This window comes from Zosterops lateralis, assembly GCF_965231275.1.
Source record: "Zosterops lateralis genome assembly, chromosome: 7".
Lineage (NCBI taxonomy): Eukaryota > Metazoa > Chordata > Aves > Passeriformes > Zosteropidae > Zosterops > Zosterops lateralis.
This window is the reverse complement of record NC_139767.1, coordinates 15195750-15215825: the sequence shown is the minus strand read 5'-3', so window position 1 is coordinate 15215825 and position 20076 is coordinate 15195750. Positions and strand designations below refer to the sequence as shown.

The 20076-nt window shown below is 39.4% G+C and overlaps 1 protein-coding gene across 1 annotated transcript in view; it reads right to left on the bottom strand.

Moving 5' to 3' along the window:
- The window catches only part of ZNF385B (zinc finger protein 385B), a 156710-nt gene extending 140795 nt beyond the window's left edge, over positions 1 to 15915 (bottom strand). The window contains exon 1 of the mRNA XM_083864697.1: positions 15881 to 15915. The gene's annotated coding sequence lies outside the window, so the exon portion shown is untranslated. The remainder of the gene's footprint in view (positions 1 to 15880) is intronic.
- Positions 15916 to 20076: the final 4161 nt, after the last annotated feature.

Sequence of the window (20076 nt, the reverse complement as noted above, 5' to 3'; positions counted from 1 at the left end):
TGCCCCATCCCTGTAAGTGTTCAAGGCCAGGTTAGATGGGGCTCTGAGCAACTTGATCTGGGGGAAGGTGTCCCTGCCCACAGCAGGGGGTTGGAACTAGATGACCTTTAAGGTCCCTTCCAATCCAAAACACTCTGTGGTAATATAATGCCTTCATTTCCCAAGACTAAGGAACTCTCCCCATAACGAAAGCAGATCTCCTTTTCCCCAGCCAGAACTCTTCTCTGCACTCATGTCAGTCTGAAATCATCACGAGCGTTAATTAAATCAGTTTCCTGAACTCCAGATGGACACTCATCAGTTTTGCAATTGCAGCATTAATGCTCTCTTATCCCTGAAAAGCAGGAAGGTAAGAAATCACTAGATCATTTTACAAAATACTTCTAAACAATATATCAAATTTTCATTTAATTATGCTTCATTAGGTATGGCAATTAAGTGAGAGTCCTCAGCAGTTGTAATTAATTCAGTTTATGCTAAATGGCCAATTCAATTGTTAGGCCAAATTGTCAATTAAATGGCACATTATTATTTTTAAGTATTTATCAGTTCTTAGTTAACAAATGAATGAAGAAAGCCCAGTTCAACTGTCAGTGGAAACAGACTCACCTGCCATAGCAGTAGCTTTCCTCTAGGAAAGAAACTAGAGGTCAGAGATACCACAAAATATCCTTACGAAGGAATGGATATCAAGGACTTATTTTCTTTACCAGGCAGTTTTCCTAACTGCATTTTGAATTAAACTGTAAATCCAAAGGAGAAGTTCTATACCTATTTACACTATTTATAGCATTAGGCGTGTCTACATCAAAAGGACAAAACATGACCTAGGTACTAATGACTCCATTTTTGCTCTCAAAACAACCTGCAGGGACAGTACACAAGCTGATCTAATGCCTGCTTCTGGCACGAAGGCATATCTTATCTAGATTATCTAAATAAATCCTGCATAACAATAGAGGAATGGTTTCATCACACACATTTTTTAGATACAAAGACAGACAAGATGAAACAGTATCATTCTGAAAGACTTTGACTATTTTTCATGTGTCTATTTAGACTGTAAACAATAATTAAATACCACTTCATCTGGTCTCTTGCTGACCTTCCAAAATCAAACAGACAGATGGACCAGGAAACCACAAAGTTAAATTATTTTCTTTGAAGACATTCAACTGATTTCTTAAATGAACATGCTTATTACAGGGGAAGCACAAATTTGGGGGGAAAACTTGAGAGAATGTGAAACTTTCCCACTGAAGTTCTTATTGCAACAACAACCCAAAAAAAGGTAGTATTGTCCCAACACTGAAATCATTAATAAATACAGTCTGCCTTCATTTTTCATTTCACATCCTAAACAATGCTCCATTGTGGTCCTAAAGAGCTGTCACTTCTCACTCTTAGGATATCATAATTTCATTTTTTATGCAGTGCACTTTCCATTTTTAAACTACATATAGACACTCTGAAATAAAAAAAAAACACACACAAATTAATATAATTTATTATCAGTGATAAGCATTAGGCATTAACATCAGTAAGCCTTCTAGAAATAAGTTCATATGGAATACCAGTTTGCCTTTTTTAATATTTAACTAGATTTCATACTATGTTCATAAAAGACATGAAAAGAAAGTACATCAGCTGAATTTCATAAACCAAGTCACCCTAGCATATTACAGAACACTGAAATAAATAACTGCAATTTCTTCAAAGTAAAATGCAGAAAAATCAAAATGAACTCACTGAAAGTAGAAGAGAAATCTAATCAAAGAAAGCTGTGTGGAATAGCTATATTCTATACAGGAAAAATATGTTATATTTCAAAGTAACTGGTGTGCAAGAGAAATAGGAACAAATAAATCAGTGTCCTAAAACTCTGTCAGTGAGTGAACTCATTTGGGAACTACAGCTGTTGCGCTTTAGAGATTTGGATTAAAATCCATCATTATCTTTCAGTTAATACTCTTTCATCGACCAATCAGCAGTCATATGGTGTTTACCAACCCTGGTCACTTAACCCACTTGAATGGCCTTTGTGCTATAATTTGTACTTCAATACAATCAGATTACTTCTAATCTAAATGATTTGTGTCCTTCATGGGACAGATAAACACTAATCCCAAGGTTCCTAAAACATAGCAAGTCTAAACAGGGCCAGTATGGCATCCATTATTTGCCATTTTAATACAGTGTTTCATTCAAGTTGGGAAACACTTGATTTGATCATACTGACCCCGCCTTGTAGACACTCATTTCAAATTTCTTATACAAACAAAGAAGAAAGATTTATTATCCGACACCACCACTCAGCAAAATCAGCAGCAAAACAATCAATATAAACAGATACCACTTTTGATCAAATTATTTCACAAGAAAAATATTTCCTTTTTAAAAGAAGACTAAGCAAAGAGGAACACTTTGAAACTCGTTTTTCAGTAAGGAGTTACATGTTCAGTAATGGCTCCTGGTCTCTAGGTATCAATTTTAAAAGTCTGCTCAGAATGCTTTTCCAAGAATTCAGCAGTTTAAGTGTCCTCAATCATTGCTGCTCTTCAGTTAATCTTGGGTGACACTTGGAAGCAATTGAGCTCCAGTGCGAGTCCAGCATCTAATTACACTTAGCAGTAATGTGCTTAGGCTCTGATCTCACCAACACTTCTGCACAGGTGGATCAGTGAGCATGCCACCATGGCCCTAGAAAGGAGGGACACACACATGTATGATTGGACATAAATACATCAATGTATCTGTACTTCAAAACATGCCAGAGTTGGGGATAAAAACAGTTGAATAGTTCAGTAATAACCTCATGTTGACAGCAAGTATGCAAACAGCTTTGTATATAAAGGTCACTGTCACCACTTTACAGTCACATATTTACCAACATATATATTTCTTACCTAGAAAAATGCCAACTCCCTACAAAGCATACCACTATGTGAAAGAGAGCTGGTCATATTCAAAGTTAAGCCAGGGCAAGATCAGAATTGGATAAAATATTCCCAAAGAAAAATTAAGATGCTGGATGATCTTAATAGCATCTGTAACTATTAATTTACACAAATATGAACATGTTTACTTGAAATACCTCAACCCAGGTGCTTGTATCTCATACTAAGTGAAACTTTTTCTAGTTTAGATCATTAACTAGGCAAAAGTTCACTTTCTTACGGTGCTTTCATTCACAGCCAGGGCTGCTCTCAGTAGGTGACCTCAGCCTACCTCGTGGTGATGAGTGAGTTCACACACACACACACACAAAGAATCAGGAACAACCAGCATCACCAAAATTCTGGTTTAAAACAGAGTCACACACTGACGCAAAAAGCTTTCAAAAGCCTCCATCCATATTTGAGAGGAGTGAGAACATAGGCAGAACACAGGGAATGAGGGGCATTGCACTAGGAGATTTTCCATTTTGGCAGCAAGTTCTTCCAGGATTATTCAGTGAATGCCATGTATACTCCTTACTCTACTCTGAAAATGGTCCTTGGGACGTTCCTTGTACTTTGAGCAAGATCCCCATTATACATTACAAAACAGCCTCCTTGAAAGGGCCAGCAGAAACCACAGCTTGTTTGAGATTTCCCAGAAGTTGCAACAATTTCAAAAGTGCTGGGAAAGCTTCTATAATTCTCTTCTGAAATTATAACCTAACACACTACCAAATACAGAGGCTTCATCTAGCTTTCCAAGAGCAGTAATCTTTGTTTTCCACTAAGTTCTCAAACTCTACCAGAACCTCATAAAGTTCTGTATTTCCTTGAATACTTTGTGTTTAACTGCAAATTTGAAGTAAGCACAAACTGCAACTGTAAAACAGCAAAGCACATTTTTTTTACTGACATTTAAAAGGACTGTATGAGAGTCCAAATGCACCAATGACTTGCACAACCCATTTGTACAATTAGAGCCACTGTGAGTGCTTAGAGAAGACTGGAAAGAGGCAGAGTGTTGTTATTTATTCCCCAGATACCTAAAAATTCCTGGACCACCTGTCCCAAAGATATCTGGTTCCAGAAGAGGCCATGAAGTCCAGAAACACTGAGAGAAATTTTATGAATGTGAGAAAGTAGCAAGATATTTGAAGGAAGAACCTGTAAATTCTACAAATCCTTAATTAATCAATAAACACCTGGCAATGGCAAAATATTTCTCTGTAAGAACCCCAGAATTTATGTCAGAAACCATATCCCATATCACCCATCATGGGAGAAGGTAATAGTCCTCACTTACAAACTCAGAAGCTCATATATAAACTGAAAAGTACCATGCAGTTCTTGCAAATTAATAGCAGCAAGTCCAAACTTCACAAAAGGGAAAAAAATAAGAAGAAGAAAAAGAAAGAGAGAAAGAGGGAGGGAAGGAGGAAAGGGAGAGGTAACTACAAAACTCTAAGGGCAAACCCCAGCCCTCAGATGCAAGCCAGGAAAGGTTCTAGCCTTTGTGGGTCCATAGAGATAGGACCACAAGCTAAATAAAGAATGCTCACTTCCTAAATTATGTAGGAAAGGGATAGAGATCACAACAGATCCAGAAATACATGTGCATTTGTGTCAGACACATACCTGTAATGTTACTGTATTCTTGGCAGAAGGTGATAATTCTTTAACATTCACAGCGCAGCTGCACAGTTAAAAAAAAAAAAAAAAAAGAAAAAAAGAAAAAAAAAGAAAAAAAAGAAAAAAAAGAGCTTCATTCTGCTCCTGTATTTCAGAGGCTTCCCCACAGTAATTACTGAAAGCTGCTGCCCCAAATAGAAATCAAATTGTTTCTGGGGATCCAAACAAGGCTGAAGGCAGTTTATTTCTCTGATACCCCTGATTCTTTTCCCTTTTCCATTACAGAAGGTATGCTTAGACCACTGAAACTATTAAGAAACCAGAATTAACTAATATGAATTTATAGTATTGGAATTAAGAAAATCCAAACCCCTATATTGAAGATGCTGTAAAGACAAATACATGAAACTAACAGAAGCACAACTGGAGAAACTTCAGGTGTAAGAGTAATACAGCAAAAATCACCTTTTTTCTAAAAACTTACTTGTACAGTCAGAGTAGCCATTTGAAAAAAAAACCCTCCCCAAAACTCCTTAACTAAGAAACACAGTTGGCCACTAAGGGTTTTACATCCCATTATTGAAATTATGTCGCACTGAAGGACTCTTTCTCTAGGATTAAGAAAAAGTTAGATTCCAAATACATCAGACAGCTGCACTAAACTCAGTTTGAGCAAGATTACTCCTGCATTTCTTACCTTACCTCCTATTTTTATGCTTTATGGAAGAGCCACATTCCCTCCTCACTCCAATGAATTGTATATGTGACAAGGAGGCAAACAACTGTAAGTCACAGCAACATGGGCTGTTACGTCCTTGCCATAATAAATGAGGAGATGCTTACAGCTTCTTCTTCTGCAGTACAACCATTCCCCCACCTCCAGGAAACCATTAAACAACTAGAGGTGTGTGAACCCATTGCAGCTTTCTGCTTCATTAAGTCATATATCATTTTTACATTGGAGTCATGAAGCTATAAATCATGTGAGACAGAATGAGAGCTAATTAAAGAGTCAGCTAAGTATAAAATTTTGCATTGTTGCATTTCAGAGAACTCCAAAATTGGTCCTACTTTGCATAATATATTGTAAAAATATTAAAAAAATGTTTCCAGCAGATAGGTATTTTCTCTAAGAGCTGAGCATTGCTACCTGGAAAACATCAATATTTAATTTCCTAGCAGGGAAGCCCCATGAAACCCTGACTCACCCTTTTTTTTTCCCTTTCTAATAACAGATCATTCTGGCTTGTATTGCAGTGCAGTCTTGTATACAGTCTTCAAACTTACTTAACTCTTTTTTTAATTAGAATCAACTCCTATGCTTCTGAAGGCAAATTCACAACCCTGGAAATCTCTACATACACTAAAGCAAGGCATTAATCAAATGTATCTAAACCTAGCCCCTAAACTTCAGTGCAAACACTTCAGGCTATTTACAAAATTCTTTTACCAATAAGGCAATACTCATTTGAGAAAAAAAAACAACCAAAAAGATTTCCTGATACCAGATTTCTCAGTCAATGCAATTATGTCAGAAAAGCTCTTCTTTGAAGGGTTAGAGGTAAATCTGATGTGACATGTTAAATGAAATATATATCTCACAACCAAGAGGGCTTTTAAGTATGCATAATATTACTGTGACACCTAGAGCAGCCATTAGTAGGCGAGAAACTTGTTACACCGAGGCCATATAAAAACAGAGCACAAGGATGATCCTGCAATTCCAAGATTTTTTTCTCTAAAAGATTTTTAATTGAACAGATATATGCAGATGTATGTTCGACTTCTATTCCTTCTTCTTTTTAGAGATCTAATAATTGTAGCTACTAAAGCAATTCATTGAATGCAAGAGAATGAATCTCAGAGTAATCACTGCCCACATACATTTCTTTAAAAAATATACATATTCATGAGTCTCAATGTGTAACTGCAAGGAATAGCCAAGTGCTCATATAGTAGTCTTATACTCCGTTTTCCCAACTGTGGTTCCCCACTAAATACCTTTAAAAAAGGAAGAACAAATGTTTTTGCACTCTAAATTATACCCAAGTTTGACAAGTAAGCTTTATTTTTAAACAACATTCTTCTGTTTTTCTATTAAATAAAAAAAGAAAAAAGGGTGTGTGGATTTATTAAACTAAACTTTATTTCAGGCTTCACTGACTGGAAAAGGGGCTCAATTTTTTTTTTTTTTTTCCTAAAAATGGGGCATCATCCATAAGGTGATTCATAGTTTCTTGGAATATCCCAGTAAAATATCTAAGTTGCTGGCCACTCTTGAAATTTATTGCATTAGGCTGCAATCAGGAAGGGGGACACGGGTAAAATACGCAGCTAGGACAAATACTAACTTCAACAAGCCAACACAGGGGTCAAGAAATTAGAAGAGCCAAGAAACACAGCTGCTGAAGGAAAGACAAAAGACCAAGGCATTCCAGCTGCCTGAGGGGACAACTAAGAGGCAAGTAGAGAGGATGCTCAGAAGCAACAGGGACCAGGCAGGGCTACTTGCAGTCAGCCCACAAAAGCCACAGCTCACGCTTCTGCTGGACCTGAAAGATCCAAAGTAATCTCAAGCAAGTTTTTAATGTTATTTCCTAATTCTGAAAAGCATTTGGCAGCACTTTGATAAGTGAATTAAGTTCTGCCTATGGCCTTATGGAAAAACATGAAATACAAATCCTAGTAACAAGCATTTTGGAGAGATTCTGACAATTCTTAAAAAGCAGCAGTGCTGAGTTTTATAAACTAGTCCATTTGGAAATTCAAGCTGAAATGATCCTTTTAAACTACATGAAGTACTTCTGTGGCCCAGAGCCAGCTACTTCAGCCTTATAAGAGATTTTAAAATAAATCAGCTTTTTTCAACAAGTCATTGACATGAAAGGAATTTGGGGGTTCTTACAAGATGGAAGAAGCCATACATGAGTAGCAACAATAAATGACAGGAACAGATTCAAGAACATATATGTATAGTAAAAAGATACATAATCAGAAACATTCAAAACTTTGATTCGGCGTCACACAAAATGTGATTTCCAGCTCTGTAAAAACACAAGCCACTCCATCGTATTGCTATTACAAAGGCATTTATATGGTCGAACCACACAAAAGCAAACCTGCCAAGCCCCCATGCCCAGCATGAAACATGATGTTGGCTCCTAACTGCCTGTGACAATTCCCATAATTATCACAACCACATGGCAAAACAGCCCTCTGATCAACTGCATGGGGCAGGAAGCAGCCGTGGCACTGCAGGGAGAGATTACAAACCCCACACACTCCTGTCAGCCACAGGCTCCCTGCAGCCTGTCTGCCTGGTGTCCTCTGGGGTTTAACGCCAGCCTCTGCTTCCTTTATTCTTAAACATTCACCAAATCAGGCCAGTATAAATCTTCCCCTCTGAACGAGAAGGAAGTTCTCCTATCCTTGCTCAAGATCTAGATGTTCAACTCAAAATAAAGAAAAAAAGTCAGATCCTTTCTTGAAAAACTGTGATACAGAAACTTGATCAATATTCTAATTTACTGTTAAGAAAAAAAGGTGAAAACTTCTGAGAACTACAAATAACATGTGAGAGGTCCATGGGGTTCCTTCAATGGCACAGTTTTTCCAGATCTTTTACACTGCAACAACATGCCACCACCAAGTTATATGCAGAAATATTGGCTAATGCAAATTCATTGAAAGTGGTAAAAACAAGAATTACCATACCTATTTTGTCAACTGCTCACTGCCCCAACCTATTTGAGTTACATAAGAGATTGTAATTATGATGGGAACACTTGAGACACAACAAATCTACCAAGTTAACATAATTGACAATATAACCAAATTAGGAAGTTGACAACATAATCAGATGTTGACATTACTTCTGTCAAAATTTGTTATTACTGATCATCAATGCAGAATTCTCTGATGTTGAAGTTTGTAAAGCTCCATTGTCTGGTTTCTTAAGCTGTTTTTGTAATATTCATGAGATCGTGAGACTAAACCACATGCCAAGGCAAGACAGCAGAAGTTGCTTCAAATGTTTTCTCAGACTTGTTTGAAAGAGGAAAAAAATGTCAGTGTAGGTGGCTCTTGTCTAGCCTTTCCTGAATATCACTTGCTCAAGAGCAGTCACCTGCCTGGAGTAGAGAAGGGGTCCCTGAGTACAGTGGACTTAGCCCTATTCAAACCTTCATCTGTAAAAGTCAAAAAAACAAAGAATCTTTAAGGTTGGAAAAGATCTTCAGGATCATCAAGTCCAGCCTTTGACCAAACATCATCATATCCATTAAACCATAGCATTAAACACCATGTCCAGTTGTTTCTTGAACACTTCCAAGGATGGTGACTCCACCACCTCCCTGGGCAACCCATTCCAGTGCTTAACTACCCTTTTGGCGAAGAAATTCTCCCTGATGTCCAACATGAACCTCTTCAGGTGTAGCTCCAGGCCATTTGCTCTCATCCTTAGTTGCCTGTTACCTGGCAGAAGAGGTTGACTCCCACCTGGCTACAACCTCCCAACAAGGAGTTGGGGTCTCTCTTGAGCCTCCTCTTCTCCAGGCTTAACGACCCCAGTTCTCTCAGCCACTTCCCATAGGATTTATTCTCTAAAGCTTCAGCAGTTTCAGACACTTTTAAAAGAAGAATGACTTCCATCTTTAAGATCGATTTTATACATTTACAGACAATATATATTCATTGCCAGTAGTTTAATACTATATAGAATAAGACTGTGGCACTAAATATTCCTACCCATATGTTAGAGTGCTTAATAGTTTCACATTACTTATGGGACCAGGAGTGTCATTAGTCCATTTTAGCTGTCAAACCTCACAATAAGGTTCTGCTGCTTCTGAGGTCACCTGTCTAAAGAATGTGAAGTTCTCCAGAGTGGAATCTGACAATACCTGAGCAAGTATGCAAAGCACATCAAGCCTCTAATGTTACTCCACAAAATTTATTTCTTCAATCATTCCAGAAGCTCCAGAAGCCAGGCTCTAGTTTTAACAATTTGAAAAGCACTCACTGATGAAAAATTCAAGATTTACTGTGATTCCTTAGGCCAGAATAACTTGTTTTTTAAAGAAACCCAACTGATAGGCTCTTTAAATTACAAGATCATATTTTTCCCTCCCCTCACAGACTGAAGATTAGTCAAGACAATTAAAGTTTGAGAACAGCTACCTCATGAAAAAAAAGTCATTTGCTGCAGAAATTGTAAAAAAAGCAGGAGACTGCAAGAGAAGAGGATTCTTTCACTGTTAAGGCACTTCCATGCTGCAGTGCAGAATCTATCCGCAGCCTGGGCTCCACCACAGAGCTGCTGGAAACACTTGGCAAGTTGCTTAAATCACTCACTACTAGCACACGACTTTCCTGGGAACCTGAGTGGAGAACTGCAGGCTCAAGTTTCCAGAGCTGCAGTATTAGAGCTCAGGCTGTACCTGAACACTGCTGAATGCTCCTGCTGCCACTCAAGACAACAGTTCTGCTGCGAGCACACGCTACATTATTCTGAGGTAACACACCAGACCCCAGGGCTCAGCCCAGGCATTAACATTGCTGAAGACCCCTCTCTGTGCTGAACCTTCCCCCTGTGTCAGGAGAATGCTCTTTTATTTCTATCATGGAGGTGTTGCAAAGATTTTTTAAACTTCTTTTACTATTTTACTATTGTTGAAGCACATATTACTCATAGTGTGCAGAAAGCGTGGTGAGAAAAAAATCAAAAGTTACTTTTGATTATGCCAACTAACAGACCCAGCTAAAGTTGTATTGAATTTCCTAGTTTTCACAATCTTAACTTTGCAAGTCTTAAGGTCTCATTATGCTGTTTGAAGTTTAAAATATTGGTACTCTTTTTCTCTGATTAACAAGGGACCAAGATAAGCATCAAACATGGTACTGACTATGCAGAGACCCCACAATCTACCAAATAAGCATCTGTCTGGCATAGACTGCACCTGCATTGCAGACAACAGACTGCAGAAACAGACAAAGGCTGAATCTTTTCCATAATTTTTGATCCAGATGCATAAGGGGTTTTCTTAATTGTAACATATTAAATAATCACATTTTAACAGAAAAATGAAATGCACACCCAGGCATTTGCAATTTCAAATCAAAGATTCACCATCCAGTTATTAGCAGGTGGCCAAAGGAAGAAAGATTATGCAATTACTTTTTTTGGTCATATGCAGTCATGCAAAGAAAGAGACTAGGTGCTCCTCTGGTAGCTTTTATTAGCATTTTCATTATAAAATCCCATTAGGAGGTTCCTGCATCATCTTTGAAAGTCTTTCTGCACAGGGCAGAGTAAGAACTTTGAGAGTGTTTACTTATTATCTTACCCAAATTCATCTTCTCTGGGATACACCTTAATGAGTCCTTATGCTCAATTTTTTTTTCCTGGCTTAGGAAAAAAAGCTTCTTTTTAATCAAAATTATGACAGATACAATTGGACACTGTAAAATGTAAACTAGATGACATAAAGATCACATGAAACTTTTTTCCTCATTTCCATTTTGAAGCAGACCATACTAATGTTGCCTGCCACATCACTGATTCTTAACCCAATTAACCTCTGAAATTGTAGCAAATTATATTAGGACTAAGGAGACCTGATAGCCTACTATATCTAAATGGCATGTACTGAGAAGCGTCAGATTAAAATACAACAGCATGTGTTGTTAAAGTCTGTTTCCATATGTTTAGCTTTCTGCTACCTTCACAAGTACATAAAGAAAGAACAACCATCATAACCAGTTATGTTATAAACTGATTAGATCTTACAAGTTCAGTAATGCTGCGAAGTGTTAAAGATTCATGGGAGCACATCCTCTTCTAGGAATCAGCACTACACCAGTCCTCAATAAATAACTCAATAGGAACTACTCAGTATGAGACTACACTGGTTGTAGAATGGCAGCAGGTTGACTGCCATGATGTAACAAAAGCCTCGTAAGCCATAAATATACCGTGGCACAGAGAATAAACAACAAAACAAAGAAAACTTCCTTTTTAAAGTCATAATATAATTCAAGCTTCACCTCAAGTTAATTTTACTTTGCTCTCCTGACCTGCATACTGCCATTTCAGTTGCTGTTCTTCAGTGCCTGTAATAAGCAGTTACACAGCCTTTCTTTACACACAAGACTTACCTCAGTCTTAAGGATCACTTTCCCTGTCACACAGGTGCAAGTAATGGATACTATAACCCAGCAGACTGGCTTTGAGCCTTGTGGTTTGCTTGCAAGAGGAGTCTTTGAGACATCTCTCAGTGTGAATCAGTGTGCTCTAGGAGACAAGATTAACCTACCTCACATGTAAATTGACTGACTGAGCTGCAGATGTGCCCCAAGTTTGCCATACTTTCAGCACTGGCACGTCTGCACCAGTTTGCCAGCAGAAAGCAGAGAGTAATGAAAAACTGCCTGGTATATTTCAGAATCACAGCATCTCACCAACACCACAACACATTATCCCATCACACAGCAAAATCACCAGGTCTCGAAAACTGTGAACCAAGATGCATAACTATGCACAGCCTGCACTGGCCACAAAGAAAGTGCATTTCACCTATTTGTAAATTGAAACCTATTTAATGCCATTTCTGTGTCCAATGCAATCTCATATAATTTTAAAACTTGTGAAACATTTAGATGTCTATGTAATTGAAAAAATGTAGGTATATAAAGGGGGGTAAAAAGGACTTCAACTGTCTAAAGTTGCTGCACGTATTCATATCTAGCTACTGCCCCCTCTTAAATTCCTTATTATAAATGTTTAATTGCAAAAAAAGTTGTTTTCAATAAACGAGGTTTTATTGAATCATTTCACTGAGGAATGAAGCATTAACAGTGTTTTCCTAACAGGCTAACTTGCTCATATTCAAACAATCATCAATAATGTAAACAGCACAGTTCTAACATGCCTCATTGTGTATTGGCATCACCTGTCATTACAGGAGCTGTCATGTAGTTGAGCAGCAGCAAATTGTTAAGGTACCAATATTGATAAGCAACAGACTGGGGCTGCACTGATATAGTTAGATTGGTTTACAAGGCTTCTATTTTTACAAGCCTTGGAAGCTCAGGTGGTCTAATGAATTTTTAACATGTCAATTAATATGTTTATAGAAAGCAATGTCAGCTTTAGCTAATATATAAGAAGAATCACAGTTGCCTGCAAAATGTTTAATGTGTAAGCTTCACATTTGAGAAATTCAAAAGAATTATTGCACATTATCTGAGGAGAGCAATCACTTAGAAAGGAAATGATAAAAATGTGTAAGTTAATGGGCATGATTAATCACTCTGGGAAATATTAGCGCAATTTCATGGAATGTGATGTATTGCAGGGCATCAGAAAAAAAGGCTTTATTTGTGGCAGAGTAAGACCCTCACTTCCTAGCACCAAAAGACACCTTATACCAGAAGAAATTACCAAACACTTTGTTATTTTTACCAACATACTACTGATAATATAAATTAATCAATGCTTACTTAATACTAGTTAGTGCTCTCACTGAATGTAACTGTTAGAATACCAGCTACTCTTTGGCAGCACTCTCTCCAACAATATAGAATGACGTCAAAGGACTGCACAGTGCAGAGAATTTTTGCCATAATTACCCTGCTTGCTTTGTGCATTACATAAAGTCAGAAAACATATTAATTCTGTGAAAAAAAAATTTAAAAATCCTTAGGACGTAAATTTTCATACCATTTTAAATGCTTTGTTTTTAAAACATTGGCCTTCTGGTAAATAATGAAAACTGTAAACTTCCTATTGTAAGATTATGCATGCTCTGTGAAACTAGAGTAAAAAGACAAATTTTACATTTGAAAAGAACCTGTACCTTTTTCACGTGTAGGCAAAATAACAATAGAAAATAGCCCTTCAATCTCCATTTGAGCTGCTTCTGTAGTTAGGCAAGCAGAGTATGTAGTGAAAATCTAGTAACCTGTGCAGCCAGAGGGATGTTACAGTCACATAGGAGAGTGAAGTTCCTCTAATTCTTTCAACTCTCTGCACATTCATCAACCTGAGGATAAAATATTCAAGTGCATTCTGTGGATCTGGGGAAAATCCCCCTTTTGTTAACTGGGGTATTATGGCATTTAACACCTCCCTCTACCTTCACTGCATCAGAGGTAATTGAGGAACACATAAGATATAATATTCAGAGTTCTATCTTCATGGATGACATATATTAAGTACTACAATTTTCTGAATGCAATACAAAATTTATAGAACCAAAATATTTATCTGCTGCAAGTTGTCATTTGAGGAATTCCAAAGGGCTTAAGGCACATTACAAAGTAAGAGCAGAATTTCAGAAAGCAAGCTATTCAGACTGCAAAGTCATCTTTTCTTCCCATTAACTACAGATGACCTGAGCTTTGCAGGGTATTTCAGTACACTAGAGAGCACCTTGCACTCCAGTTCTGTACTCTGTTACATCCCAACACAGCCTGATGAATGCTTTGAGATTTGAGACTACCACAACTATACCATATGCTCATTTAGAAAGTAACACAAATGCCCTATTTCATAAATTCTCCAACTCAGAGAGTAAGTATTCTCAAACCACAATCCCTTGTGATAACCTGAAGAGAAAAAAACTGCAAGAACTGTAAAGCATCTGTTATGTTTTATGGAGTAATCTTCATTGCTGTTCAAAATCTTAGGACTTCCAGAGCTAATTAACTAACAAGCCTACACTCCCCAAAAGATTATCTTCCACAAGGCCTTTTGCTGCCTTTATACTGACTTATCCCTGAGTGACTGTCCTCGAGGAGGGAGACAGTCTCTCTGTTAAAACCTAGGTGAGGAAATCCAAAAGATTTAAAAAAAAATAAAAATAAAATGCAGACAGTGAAGAACAGTCAAAAAGAAATTGGTGCTGGTGTGAGTACACTGATCCCTTGTGAGAGAATGTGCAGTGCAGACGGAGCACAGGAGGGATGGACAGCTCCCATTAGTACAGGAAGAGGCAAGTCAGCACGATATCTTGACACTGCTGGTTTTTGTTAATATTTTCAGGTTTAATCAAGCATCTGCTATATAGTTCACTGGGAAAAAATATAAAACCTTGATTACTTAGTGAAAATGTCCTGTAAAGAGGATAGTTTCCTTTCTAATTTCTTGCTACCTTGTGGATTGTTAAGCCAAAAAAAAAAAAAAAAAAAAAAAAAAAAAAAAAAAAAAAAAGAAGTTATTAATATGACCAGTGTCATAACTCCTGGTTTATCTTCTGCCTTCAGATTTCACACAAGCATATCAAGTCCCATCCACTGAAAAAGGTCTGAGGTACAAAAAAGACATTTAGCAAGACTAAACATCAGAAAAAAGTTTGCAACTATAGAGGAATACCCTAGAAACAAAACAGAAGAAAAACATTGTCCCTCCCCTTAAGCAGTCTACTAACCTGGTGAATTGAAAGGAGCAGCAAGATTACTTCTTTGTAAAAGGAGAAGCAGTATAACCCATTCACAGCAGTCTAGTGTCAGCTCTGGACTACTCAGAGAGACACCTTCTCCTTGTTTTCAGAACTGCAGTACCCGGGCAGAGGGTGTCTGTATCCACTGGAGAGCACAATGCTGCCACGAGAGGCAGAAGCTCCAAAGAGCACGTTCTCCCTGAATCCAGCAGCCTGGGCATCGCACCAGTATCCTGCCATTGCCTCTGCTCTTGGCCCTGCAGCGGCAGTGCTTATCCACACCTGCTGCAGCCACACACAGGCATCCCCAGTGACTTCAGGGTTTTACAGTAGTGTTTCATGTTACCTTTCATGCAGATAAGAAAACTACAGGTCCTTGACAGCGAGAGGACTTCTTTTGCATCTCATTTTTATACTTCGTCCAAGGCAGCACCAAAGCAGCAGCAGAGAGTACAGAAATAAACTATCATCTCCTTCCTCCCATAACTAGTACTTAGCTGCAGTTAAATTGTGTTTTGAAGATTTACTGAAACTTCTGAGGGCTCACAGTGCCACACTTCTCTAACTTTTCCATTTACAGATTTCCCACTCAAGCTTAACCATGCATATCTAACGCCAAGCTCACAACCTGTGGAAACCCAAGTTCGAGCAGGAATCGAAAACAATAAACAAACCTAAGCCTTCACACATGCACGAATATTTTGACGATTCCTCAGAAACAAGGGCATTTCTTGCCTGTAGCTGCAGAAAATACAATCTTGTACCTAATTCTTCTCCGCATATTTTGAAACAGTGTCACCAGGACATAAACTGTACCATTTTAAGCACACCATCCCCGTCCACGGGCTCGCAAAGCCCAGCCCTTACACTCACCACGCGTAACTGCCTCATCAAGGGCGACGCCTTCATGTGGGTCAATTCCACCTTTGCTGAAGAAATTCAACTTTCCCGAAGTCGTCGGGATATGAAAAAACAAGAAAGCCGAGCTGTGCTCAGGCAACTATACTTCTTTTTAAAAAGTCACTCCGTGTGCCAGGGAAGCGGCGCTCGGTCCGGCCTCGGAGCCCGGGAACGGAGCCCCGCACCTTTCCCACGTAACGAGAATCGTTACGCAAATCCCAGGCGCTGCCGAAGCCCCTGACCTATTTAGAGAGGCGCTTTATCCTTTCGGCAAAGCGGCGATGCTGCGGGGACGGCGATAAGGCGCCGGCAGCCCGCAGCCCGCCCGGCAGGAGCACAGCCCGGTACCGCTACCTGCGGCTCCGCCCGGCGGGGCTGCTCCGGGGCTCCGGCCGCGCACCCCGGCTCGCCCCGCTCTGCCCTGACCCCGGGCAGGTCCCGCCGCTCACCTCAGCAGCGCCCACAGGGGAGGGGGGAGGGAGGGGAGGCAGCGCCGGGCGGCCCCGCTCCTGCCGGACCGAGGCGAGCGCGGCGCAACTCCGCCCGAGCCCCGCAGCTCTCCCGGCACGTCCGTCCGTCTGTCTGTCCGTCTGTCTATGTGTCCCTCTGTCCGTCCCCGGGCTCAGGTGGGGCGGGGGCCGGGGTCGGCCCGCGGGCGGAGCCTGCGCGCTCGCGGCGGGGGCGGGGCGGGCCGGCACCTGTGGCGGCGGGAGGGGAGCGGGGCCGGGAGGGGAGCGGGGCCCGGAGCCTCTCCTGGGGCCGGGGAGGCTCTCCGGTCTGCGAGCCCAGGGCCGGCCCGTGCCGGCTGCCCGCGGTCACCCCAGCGCGCCCCGAGCCGCCGGACTGGCCGTGCCACAAGACCCGCCCCGCCCTGGGGCCACTGCCCCGAGAAACCATCCCCGGCACCCGCTGGAACCGCTCCTGCTGCCCCTGCTCCCTCGGCTTCTCTCTGCTCGTCAGGGGTTTGCTCTTCAGTCCCTGAATTCACACAGAGCCGTAACCTCCCCGCCCTCCGGCTTAGCCAGCCCACCTGCGAGGGCTCCAAAACAACAGCCGCTACCAGCAATCTGCTGTAAAATGTAAAAGTGCGTCCGAAATATAAACATTACACTAGAAAACATCCCGGTTTGTAAGTACTTAAGAGGAAAATAATGATAATTTTAGAAACATGAAAATGCAAACTTAAGTATAGGAAAATTTACAGCGGTTTATAATTTGAGTTAACTTTTATAGTTCAAACTGCTCCTGGAGAATGTGGTGCAAATGGGGAATCCTACAGTATTTAATTTGTTATTCTTCTGCAGGAAGGAAAACAAGAACATTTAACATTGGAGAAAATATTCCTGCTGAACTTTAATTTCAGCTTCTGGAGAAGAGCAGTGATATTTAATACTATTAAGAATTGCATCATACCTTGTTTACAGTTTTATGTTCAATAAGTTCTTTTAGCATTCAGGACAGGAAAATGTGAGAGCTTGAATTAATCATCCCATAAAAACATGAATATAACTCTTCTTCTGGTGTTTTACCTACCACAAACTTCTTGCTCAGAAGAAATCTGAACTTTAAGCATACTTACATGTTTTTGAAAGATTTGCTGGTCTCCTAGAGAGAAAAAGAGCAGCTGAAAATAGGACATTTCTTTTTTTCCCCAGAAGTCCTGAGTTTGTCTGAATCTGTAGCAGCAGAATAGATGGCAGAGTAGGAAAAAATCCACTAGTGAAACTGAGAATGTTGGACCGGGGTAGAGGAATTTTGAATATACACGTCTGCTTCAGCAGCAAACAACAACAATAAAAATACCCAGACCGGGTTTGGGATCAGACAGACAATAAATTGATCAAATCTATTGTCTTGAAAAGGCACATAAATGTATGATTTCACATTAGCAATATCCGAAATTTTCATATTTTTTTATCTTTTGTCTCTTTTAGCCCTTTTTAAGACAAACTTGCAGTAAACTAGCACAACAGTCTGCAAAACACATTCAGAAATCTCAAAATATTTCTGACTGGACAAAAACTCAGCAACTTTCTCTTCATATCCAACTTTCAAGTCCTGTTTTAAAGAACTAAGACTGTTACATCCAGGCAGTATTACTTTACTTGTGTAAGCAGCTGTTGTAGTTGCCCCAGAGATGTTATTTAATGTCACATAGAAAGGTGGTCTGCAAACAACCAGGCACTGTATTTGCTGTTAATATGAAAATGTATAAGAACCCCTGTGAATACTATAACATTCTTCAGAACAAGTACATTTCTGTTCAGTGGCTCATGGTTAAGAGAAAAAAAGATATTTCAGTGAATTCTAAGCATCAGCTTCCTACAGAGAGATGTAATGCGGGGAGATAATTGTATACGGTTTCAAACACTTGATGCAAAAGTGTCTTTGGTCTGTCTTTGAAAGGCCTGTTCTCATCAGAAACATCAAAATTTAACCCACACAATTGTTCACATCTTTATGGTGCATTTCACAGCTGTCTTCCATTGTGCAACTCACCGTTCTTGACTCCAGCTCTCTATCAAATCCTGTGGTCCATAGAATTGTTTAACTGTGAAGGGTGGAAAATTTTAAATGCCCTGTGATCTGTATTATCAACGTGTCACATTTCATCTCTATAAATGCTGAAAGCAAACCAGAAGTTATGAAACTACAGAATAGTTGGACAATATCAAAACAACTTCAAAAGTGATGTGAGCAACAGGAAGATCATTTATCCTGAGAGATCTCATACAGAGATAACAGGTCTGTAAATTCAGAGGAAACTATTGGAAAGGAGAGGCTGCTATTGGATGCATTTCTACTGGAAATCTGCATAAACCAAATATAAAACCAGACAGAGGTGGGATCTTATCCTAAGTAAGAATATGCAGAGTAGGAAGAAGACATGCTGAGCATGAATTAGAATTGCATTTTATCACTTTGTTTGTTTCAGAACTTTAAATTTGACTCTATCAAAACAAACTTGGATGGCTTTTCTAAAACATCTGTCACTGAACATAGGTTTAATGTGACACAAGTCTGTCACTGAAAGTAGATCCATGCAGAATGGTGCATGCAAACAAACTTCTTAGGGATGCCTGCAACCCAACATCAATTCAGGGTGTCCCAAGAGCTGGAAATATTTTCTACAAAAGGCAACAGTAATATTACATCTGGGTGACATTTGATACCATTTTATGAGGAGAGGTCACCACTGGGAGGCCTCAAGCAACCCTCTCATTCATGACTCACCCTGTAAGGGACACAGTGACAGAAATCTACGTAAATATTTCTCTTTCCCCAGCAAACAAAAAAACTGCTGTGTTCTCCACACTAAGCTATATTTTATATATATGAAAAGCCTGCCACTTATTTTGAGGAAGTCTTCCTTTTTGTTTGACTGTTATACCTTTTTTGAGAATTAAGGCTCAATACTGTTTTACTATCATCCGTTTCAAAACTAAGCTGCCTCTAAGCACCACAGGGCTTTTGAGGTATGACTACAGACGTCTTGTTTGTTGTTTGTTTGGTTTTTTGTTTGTTGTCTACACAAAATATTAAAACAGTATCCTCATGCTCCATATGTTGGTTTGCCTTTTTGGTGATCCCGTATGGCAAATAATGCAAGGAATAATAACAATAAATACTTTCAAGGCAGGTTACACAAGTTCCAAGATTTCAACTGGCTTCTCCAATGGCAACATATTAAATGTTAGCTTTGCTGAGAAGTGTTTCAGTAAAAGACACTTCAGAAATTGGGAGACCGGATGTAAACACAGAAACTACAGCTACAGTAATTTCAGTATTTCCCCTCCATTAAGTACCAATGCTTTTTATAATGAGAGATGTTTCTAAATGGTTACCTCAATGGTTACTATCTTTCCCAGAGTAGTTGCCCCAGATCCTCTGAAGTCATATTGGCTTTAAGTGAGTATGGGCAGCCTGCTGTGTTTGCTCTGCACTCTACCCATTCTAAGAGAGTAAGAGCCTTGTCACCATGTACATGAGAAGAAGAAACTTGAGAGTTGTCTGGTTTTGTGGTTTTTTTCTTCCTGAAGATATCCACTCATTTCCACAGTCTTCAAAATTAAGGCCTCATAAGCAGAACTTTAATAAAACACAGCTAAAAATCTAACCACTTACTTTTATGCATGGAAAAAGTATGGTGAAGAAATGATGGCTGAATT